Source organism: Rhipicephalus microplus, chromosome 3 (assembly GCF_043290135.1).
Source record: "Rhipicephalus microplus isolate Deutch F79 chromosome 3, USDA_Rmic, whole genome shotgun sequence".
Classification (NCBI taxonomy): domain Eukaryota; kingdom Metazoa; phylum Arthropoda; class Arachnida; order Ixodida; family Ixodidae; genus Rhipicephalus; species Rhipicephalus microplus.
The window spans coordinates 102,252,202-102,260,780 of record NC_134702.1 but is presented as its reverse complement, the minus strand read 5'-3'; positions in this window follow the sequence as shown (position 1 = coordinate 102,260,780).

Genomic DNA, 8,579 nt, shown 5'->3' with positions numbered 1-8,579 from the left:
GTTATTCTAGAAAGCTGGCATATAGATCGGGTGAATTCAATGCACATCAAAATTTGTTACGCGTCCTATCGGCTGCGAACGAAATGCCTGCCGATGTGCACGTGGTAAAGTTTGCACGCTTATGATTATAGATAATTTCTGCCCGCAAACTTCCTGATCTCATCTGCCCACCTAACGTTTTCTCTCCCCTTCACCCGCTTGTCTTCTCTTGTAATCCAGTATTTCATCCTAAATGACCAGCAGCTATTTTGCCTAGATTGATTGATATGCGGGGTTTAACGTCCCAAAACCACTATATGATTATGAGAGACGCCGTAGTGGAGGGCTCCGGAAATTTAGACCACCTGGGGTTCTTTAACGTGCACCCAAATCTGAGCACACGGGTCTACAACATTTCCGCCTCCATCGGAAATGCAGCCGCCGCAGCCGGCATTCGAACCCGCGCCCTGCGGGTCAGCAGCCGAGTACCTTAGCCACTAGACCACCGCGGCGGGGCAGCTATTTTGCCTTATTATACACGCACATGCATTCAGTATGCTGCTTGTACGTGAGCTCCACTCTTGCTCTCGATCACGCAGTGTCCACCTAGCCCGGTAGCTTAGAGCGAAATAAAGACGAGAGACGGACAAACACAAACTTTCAACTGATTTCATTCGAAAGGCACGGACATATATACATATTGATTGATTGATATATGGTGTTTAACGTCCCGAAAACACCATATGATTATGAGAGACGCCGTAGTGGAGAGCTCCAGAAGTTTCGACCACCTTCATGGGGTTCTTCAACGTCCACCCAAATCTGAGCACAAGGGCCTACATTTCCGCCTACATCGAAAATGCAGCCATCGCAGCCGGGATTCGACCGACATATATACAGTGTGTCCCACAAAACTTGAGCCAAGATTTTGAAAATGAGACACTTCAGTGGCGAATTGAACCAAACTCGTACTACTAACACTAGCATGTAGGTACTCAGGCTATTTTTCATTTCTCCCCATATTAATTAATAAAGTTTAATTACTTATTTCTTAAGTTGTGGGCTGGAAACCCAAAATATAAACAGTGAGATGTAGAGCACTTTCAGAAACCACCGACAAATTGTTTCCTGTACGATACGTCTAGCGCTGTTACTTTTTACGCGTTGTAAAGAAAGCCTATAGCAGCATTATCGCAGTGCGCTCGCGGTCCGTCACACTTCTTTCACTTTTCGCGGGCAACACGCTCCACTGTTCGTGTTTCATTTAACTACAATAGTAGCGCTGTGTAGGCAGTCGAAAAAATTGGTGAATGTGTGCAGTAAGGGGTGGAAAGAGCTATTTCCCGCCATTTTCTGGCCCTTTTGGCTCGCCGTTGCTATTAAATGCGAAGCATTTCTTTGCGAACATCGGCGACTTTGAGCGTATATCTATGTAGCCGCCTACGACTTCTAGCTCTGCTGGCCGTTTCGATAACGCTATCAATACCAAACTTCGTATGGCATAACATGACCGTATGAGGAACATATTTGACTAGTCATAACATGAAAATCATGACATGTATGTCATAGATGTCATGAATTACAAATCATGGTCCTAAAGCTCTTACGGTGGTTTCGTTCACATTGCATGTTGCAAAACTGGTATGGTATGATATGATTGCATGGCGAACACAAGCTACAGACCCTAACATGAAAATCATGACATGTGTGTCATGTAACTACATGCTACATGTCATGCTCATGGTCATCGCTCGTGGCCGTTTCGCTAGCATCACATATACAAAATTTCGTATTACGGTACGTGAATGGATGACGAAGGTATGTCACTAGTGAAAACATCATAATCTTAAGATGCGTGTCATGTGAGAACATAACTACATGCCACAGTCAAGGCACCAATACATTTCGACGTGACACGGTGCGAATGCTTGTTGGCGTTCATTTCGTGGCGTCACGCCGGCGTTGCCACGCCAGGCGCCGGTGCTGCCATATACTCGCTGGCACGCACCGCACTGCGTTGCTTTGACGCATGCTCGTTTTAGTGCGTCCAGCGTCCCTCCATCCCGAAAAGAGGGAGACACAGTGCTGTCTGGGTAACGCATCGGCACGAAATGCAGCATGTCGCATTTCGTGCCGGTTGCCATCGGGTCGCGCTGACGGACTCTGGTCGCGGATGGCATCAGAATATTGCTCGCGCTTTGCTAACCTCTAGCGTCGCTGTGCCCAGCGTAAGCGCGCGTCAATGCAACATTGGAGTATATTGGACCCGTCATGATGCGCTCGCGGCAGTGTTGCTAGCTCCACATATACCAAATTATGTGCTACGTGACGTCAATGGATGACGAAATATATGACTGGTGCAAGCATGGTAATCCTCACACGCATGTCGTATAAGAACATGACATCATACCACGCTTGTAGCATGCTCGCGGCCGTTTTGCTAGCCCCACATATACTAAATTTGGCATCACGTGACGTGAGCAGATGACGAAGGTAAACGGCACAACCAAACATGACAATCATGACACGGAAGTCATGTACGCCATCATTTACCTCCGCATCGTAACGTTGTGCTGATTTTAAAGTGACATATCAACCTTTCTCATTCGTGCATCGCATATCATCGATTCCCACTGTACGTGGTGGGATCTGCCTTTTTTTTTCACGGCGCTGTAACAAGAAGAAATATTCCAGGTTGAGAGCCCTAGATACTTCCTGGAACACTAAATTTGGCAAAACTCATTACGTGATTGCGCCATGACCACACCACAGACCACCACAATTTGTGACGGCATAACACCACGTCATATGATGAGGTCATCACATGTCATCGCCGCATTGCAATGCCTCTATGATCGGGTGGCCGATCTCGGAGGCAATGCAAAAACCAGAGTGTATGTGTAGAAATCGTGCAATTCCTCCGATCCTGGAGGTAGTGCAAAGTCACGTTCTCCAGAAATCATTCGGAGGGAAGCGGGCAGCAACAGTACATCGACTGAAGGCAAAGGAAATGGCTTTCGTCTTCGGGTCATTTCAAGCAAATGCATATTGGATCCTGGTGCGATTACTGTACTAGAAAGCACAGCCGTCGCACCACACGCTAACAGCGGTCGATCATTTTGAGTGACTTAGGTTATTTTATTGCTCATGCATCCTATTACGACTTTCGATTGGAAAGCTTTCTATTTATTTACGTTAATATGAATGCACTCATTCTGTTCAGCTTACTTTCAGACGACCGTGAACGAGTCAGCAAACGTCGATTTGTTAATGTGGGGAGTAAAAGATGTTACAAAAAAAAACTCTGCACAATCTACAAATATTTTATATAACCACGGTGCATCCATTTCGATTCGTTATCTAATCTTTTTTATTCTTCATTTAAACTTTACGTACTTACGAAGGGCTTACACAGCAGCTACTGAAAAGTTCGGTTTAATAAATGTCTACCGCGTCTAACGACAATTTAATGTATTTGAAAGACATCACATGTCGATTCTCATGAGCTCAAAACTCCCAATACCAGTACATAACCGAAGAAACAGGCTTACCCCCGTATTCTGGAACGTCCCTTAACTCATTGCTTCACCTTTACTTGAGAAAGCCGATGGGAGCGCCATCTCTAGGCACGGCAAGTCACTGCATATTAGCGATAATCTGCTGCAATTCTTCAGTAGCGCAGCGTCCATTTTCCGCTGAGTGATGGCGCAGTGCTCAACTCTGTCAAACGAAGGGTGGAAGTCGAGTCGAGGAGCATTTGTGAATACGGGGTGAGTCACCTGTCACAGGTCCCGTTAATTCGGGAGGCGATCGCCGGGCTAATTCCAAGGGCCAAAGTATCGGCCCCCCGAACCGCACCACGAAAGCGTGGACAATTTAGAAGTGGTCCTTTTTGGCGCGCCAGCGGACGCCGGCTGTAGCCCAAAGGGCAAGTCAGAGCCGAGAGTTGATAAAAAAACCAGAATTATATTCTCAATAATGGCAGATCAAAAACAATACACGAGTATGCACACTCCACAATAGTCGAATACAATAGGTCACCAATCAAACAACGTACTACACAGTACAACCAGCCACACTCGAAACAACGGACACAGACAACAATACGCACTGCAATGCAGTCGCATGCATTGAACAACCAAGACACTTAAAGACTAAAGAGATAGAAAACCTGTTCAGTCCAAAGTTCTTGGAACAAAAGTCTGGATGGTACTCTTCCGAGAATCACTCACTCAAGGTCCAGCGTTGTTGTCGTTCCGCTGCCCCCGAAGTTTCTCTTCCAGGAAACCTCACGTCTTCACTTGGCCGCCCTCCAAGCTTCAAACTTCTTCGCCGGAAACACGTCGGCTTCACACTCGCAGCTGTTGCCACGCGTCTTCGCTCGATAGTGGTAGACACACACTCTTGCCTGTAGCTCGAGTCGTCACCCCTCAGGTGGAAGTACTCTTCTTCTCCTCCTTTATCATTGAGGACAAAAGGCTTCGCCCACAAGGCGGAACACCCTACGCACTCTTGCGCATACTTTCTTTTTCTCCTGCTTTGTCACTAAGAACAAAACCTTCACTGACAGACGCGGCGGGATACCCTACGCACTCTGGCGTTAACTTCCTTCTTCTGCTCATCTCCCATCTCGGCTGCTCGGTTAAATACCTTCCGCGCGAGATTCCAGAAAGTTCTCATCATTTCGTCGGCGCGATGCGCAGCGAAGGCTGGGGGAAAGGGCGAGACGATACGGGGGCCGTCCGCGACGGATGACTCATCCCGGCATCACCACGCCCCTTTCCATCTAGAACATTCTAGGGTTTGCTCGGGCGCCGATGAGAAGAGGTTCGTCGGCGAATTCACGCTTTCGAGGGGAGAAGGACGTGCGGCCAGGGAGTCTTTGGATGCTTGTTTTCTTTTTTTTTTATCGTTGACCTCTCGGCGCTTCATCGCGAGAATTTGGTGGCGCGCCCTTTTTTGAGCGCTCGTTTTCTGACATCACCGAACATGCGCCGGCAAGTAGTATACATGTATCTATAACGCTTTAACGCCGACATGGAAGCCGCAGCCCAAACATATATTTCAGTAATCGAAAACGGGCTGGGAAGTCATTTTGAGAGCTGCACAGTCATAAAACAATCAGCAAAATGAATTTTCACCATAAACGCTCATGTACACATTAATGGCTATAGCAGACGATTGCAGGAGCAATCTGCAATAAACGCACTCCTGACAGCAACTCCTCTCGATTTTACGCAGCGTTTGCTTGACCACTCAATGCGAATTTTTTGGGGAAGTTGCCCAGTAACGTTTCAACACCTCGAGCAGGACAGACTATAGCCGACAGAGTCCCGCAGCCATTACGTAACGAGCGCGCGCGCAAACGGCGGCACCTGAGTCCTCTCTTTGACGTCGCCCTTGGAAGGACGCCACTCAAAGACTTCAAGATGAGCGGGAATTTTACAGCACATTTATTATAGTCGAGATATAGCGTGTGTTTTAGGTAAAAAACTGGCCACTTGAGCAGCCTGTAGGGATGCTTAAAAAGGGAAGCTAAAACGTGCCCACCAGCTCTGTGACCCTGCCCTGTGCGACATATATTGCAAACTGGGTATTTCTGTCGCGTTTTCGCAAACCACCTATCTTTTTTTTTCTTACACAGTCGATAAGTACTTATATCAATCCTTGTCACTTCATTTAACTCAGTGACATTTGTCACTAACGTAACAGCGTCTGCTCACGACACACTCGGCTTTTTGAAACATTCATTACGTGACGCGCCAGAACACACAGAACTTTGGGGTCGCAAGTTCATTATCACAACAAGCATTAAGTACCCCGCTCACATGTAGAGCCCGCATCAGCTCGACGTTGTTAACGCGCTTGAGGTTTCTGAATCATGCCGTCTGATTTGTTTGGTCATCTTTATCGCGCCATACCAGTGTATATGATACCACAAGACAATCAACTCTATCCATCTTTGCACATCGTTACCACATGTCAAATCTACTGTTGATCGGCAATGTTCCGTACTACACGGAAGAATTCCTATTTAGAGACATGAACAGTCCCTATTTCGGGAATTTTTCCCGGCAAACATTGTCGAAATTTCCAGCATGTTTCCCTGTCCAACAGTACTAATTTCCTCCCCATCAACGCCACACATACTATAATTACACGTGCCTGACGAACTGACTACTTTTGAAATCATGACTAGCCCCTCCATAGCCGCCGAACGAAGAAGTGTGGCAGCTTGGGCTATTTGGCATGGCATGACGATAGTTATAGTGCGAGAACAAAACGACGACACAGAGAACAAAACGACGACACACCTTCGTGTCCTTCTTGTCCCTGTGTCGCCGTTTTGTTCTCGCGCTATAACTATCGCCACGCAGAACAAAAGCATGACTTTATTAATTGAAATACTCTTAGCACATTGCACAATGTGGGCTTCAAAACGAACACCACTAGTGAACTTGAAATCGCTCCGCGTAAATATCACCAACAAATCTCAAGGGCTATGCTTGCGTGGTGCATTCATCAGAACCGATTACAGCAGACGAAGCATCCTGTGACCGCTAATTATCGGTGATCATAGAATAATTTAACCATTTTTGAAAGCAATATGCTTTCTTATTGCGCAGGGAACGTTTCAGAAAGAAGACAGAGTAGAGGGCACTCTCCTCTCTGTATTCTATATGGTGCGCTATATTTTATCTGTCTCCTCTCTGAAGCGTTCCCTGCACATTAAGAAAGTATATTTTTTTCAAATATGCAATACCAACCAGTAAAAGTAGCCAATTTTTTGCAGAATTTAACCATTCTGAAAATTCCCTACAGTATCACGAAGATTCTCTTTTTCCCGTCGGCTCAGAATGGCAGGCGGAAATTCCCCGAAAACGGAAAAATACCCCGCATGGAACATCACTGCCGTTGATCGAAACTTTTTTTTCTTTTTCTAAGGAGCTTTTATGTGCTCGCCTACGCGCACACATGAAGTCTCCCTAGCTTTTTTTGTTATTTTTGTGGCAGTGCCACTCACTGATCCAGCTCAAAAATTGGCCCCATATCTGCATGTAATCTGCAAATGTCGTCGAAAGACGATAGTCTTGCGTGTGAAGAGAGTGAACAAAACATTTATTTGATGTTCTGCGCAAGAAAATCGGTGAATGGTATTCCGGAGGCGCTGCGTTAGAGTGCCTTGAGCGTGCAGTGGAGGCTCACGAGCGCATCAAGTTATGTCACACGTGAGCCATGAGCGCCACCTGGCAGTTTCTTTTGGAAAACACAGCGCGTGGTTGTGCACGCCCGTCTCAGAGGTAATAAAGTGTAAAACGCGAGGTGACGGGTAGGTGCCACCACCATCTCGTCTTAGCAAAGCGTTGGAAACATTTCCTGTTCAGTGCAAGCGTTGCATGGTAAGCACAGCGTGATAAGCGCTACGGTCCTTAAAAATACTTATGTATGCGTTTTCTAGTAAGAGATATATATCCAGAATATGTGCATGTTGTTATGGTGCCCCAGACATGCGCAATAATTGCTTTTTAATTGACGATTGCACAAGCATGAACGCTTAACCTTGAGCAGCATTGGTGGTCGCATAGGTGTTCTGTGTTGTCGCTGCGGATCGGGTCGGCCGTATCAAGGACCCGATGCCGGTAAGAGTGGACAAACAAACAAATGTGCAGACAGACAGACAGAAAGACCAAAATTTTTTTGTCGAAGGTCTCCAAGAAAGACTATCGTCTTTAATAAATACACTATCTGCTTACCTCATCGCTCAAGCCATGAAATCGCTTGGCCACTCAGCAAGATTGCGACGCTTTCCGCCTCTTTTAAAGCGCATGCAACATCCGGTTGACAGGGTTTCTCTCACAGTGTGCTGATATTACCGTCCGAAAATATTCCTCTACGGTGCCTACTTGCCACGGTGTTACATGTGTTCATTATTTCCCAACCTTTTTTCTATATATTAGTAGTTGATGTAAGACCTCCTTCAGCGGTCTTTAAGGGAATAAAGTCCAAAAAATTGTCACATATGTCCAGCTGGCGAACACTTGCGTGGAAACTCCGACTTTGTACTGTGGAGATCGCGGTTGCAGTATTTCAGCTCCTATAAGTTAAATTAATGGAACAAGAAAATTATCTTTCTCGCCCCTGTAATTCTATCGCTATGACTTCAGTTATTTCAATGACAGCAGTAAATCCAACAACTGAAAATTTCACACTCCAATATGCGTATAAAAATGTTCAAGACAAAAAAAACTCACATGGGCAAACTGCAATTGTTGAATAAAGATTGTGTTCAACAAAACGTGTTGTGCGCTTACTCCCTGACAGTGTAGCTGAATTGCTCTTAAAATGATGTTATTTGCAAGCTTAACTTTCACAATGCCATTTTAATCCAATGTGCTGTTGTAATGTGGCCTCGGCAGAGAACGCTCATCATACATGACACACAAAAAATACTCTGATTACGATCAATTATTGTTCATTACCCCAAGCGCTTCCTCCACAGTTTTGCTGCGATATTTTGTGAGTTGTAGACCAGCCATGTGCAAACATATTTCACCTCGGAAAGGCATTTGATCATCATACATCACTGCAGAAAAACCTGC